We start from the raw sequence: 1464 nt of genomic DNA on the forward strand, positions 1-1464 counted from the left end.
AGAAGATCAGGGGTGTGGCTGAAAGACAGCAATAAGAAGAAGCCAATGAGTAGCAGCAGAAAGGCTGCAGAAAGAATCAGGAGCAAAGGATGTGAAGGGGTGGGGGCAGAAAGAGGAGACGAAAGCAGACGACATAACATTGCTAGAGAGTAGGAAAGGAGGTGAAAGGAGACAAATTTAGAGAAGAAAATTTTTCGGTTGCTACTCGGAATCTAACCCGGGACCTTTGAATGAGAGGCGAACACCTTAACCTCTAGGCCACGAGAGCCCCCAGTTGCGTCTTGGGCGAGTTCACACTTAGTTTGGTTTAGTTTTAGTAAAAGTTTTTACGGCACTTGCAACACAATAAGGTCATATAAGTGCCGAAGATTAGAGGTGTTACAAGAGAGTAAAACAGAATAGGAGGGGAGATAAGTGCAATAGATGTATGAGAGGAAAGAAGGAGCAGACCACACTAGGGCACCCGCCAACCACCCACATTCACAGCTTGTCACACGACATAGGACAGTGGGGGAGTGGAGAGACAGGGGCCTGTATGTGCCGTCACGTACATGGGTTTGGGTTTTTGGCTTTGTTTTTTGTTTCTTGTCGAAAAGTACAGTCCCATCTCATTTGACATTGTACTCTGACACACACACACACACACACACACACACACACACACACACACACACCTGTAGGACCAGCTGCCAGGTGCCCGCTCCGTGGAGAGGATGTCACAGGACAGGGGGCGGGGGACAGAACACCGATAGCTTGTCTTGTCTTAGCTCTCCTTAGAGTTTTTGTTTTGTTTTGTTTTGGTAGAAGTTTTACAGCGCTCGCAACTGCATAAGGTCATAGGAGCCCAATCCTGAACAACTGAGACATCTCAATGACTATCAGGAAAGATCAGGATAATGTAGCTTAAAGGAAGAAAAATAGAGCATCCGAGCGTAAAAATGAATGAAGAACCTTGATCACTGATGCATGCAGCAGAACGGAAACTTGAAGATAATGAATTTTCTTATAACTCACCAATCGCTAAATGTTTGGAGTTCGATTCCGTGTGGGGCTTGAAGTTTCCTCGTCTTTCCAGATACATCCTGTCTCGGCATTTTGTGCCATCAAGGAACTAAACATAACCAGGACACCAAATTACCCATTCTTGTCTAGTAGAGCATTGAAGTTCAACAGGACCAAAGAGGACAATGTGGGCGTCTGAAACCACGTGCCTTGAGATCTTGACGGGTGTGAGCGCGGTTATGTCAAGGACAAGGGGGGATAATGAGGGCGGTTAATGAGGCCCACCCGTGACAGAGAGACGAGGGGACACCCGGGTGCGGGCCTTTCACGTTTCTAGGTCAACCGGATGTTGTCCCCTGGACGCACGTGCGTTCGTGATACCCGGCTGCTCTGGAAAACACCAGATGTGGTACTCACTCACACAGGTGTGGCCCGGGGTGGAGGGGGGAGGGGGGGCATGAT

The sequence above is a fragment of the Aplysia californica genome, unplaced genomic scaffold, assembly GCF_000002075.1.
Source record: "Aplysia californica isolate F4 #8 unplaced genomic scaffold, AplCal3.0 scaffold00841, whole genome shotgun sequence".
NCBI lineage: Eukaryota > Metazoa > Mollusca > Gastropoda > Aplysiida > Aplysiidae > Aplysia > Aplysia californica.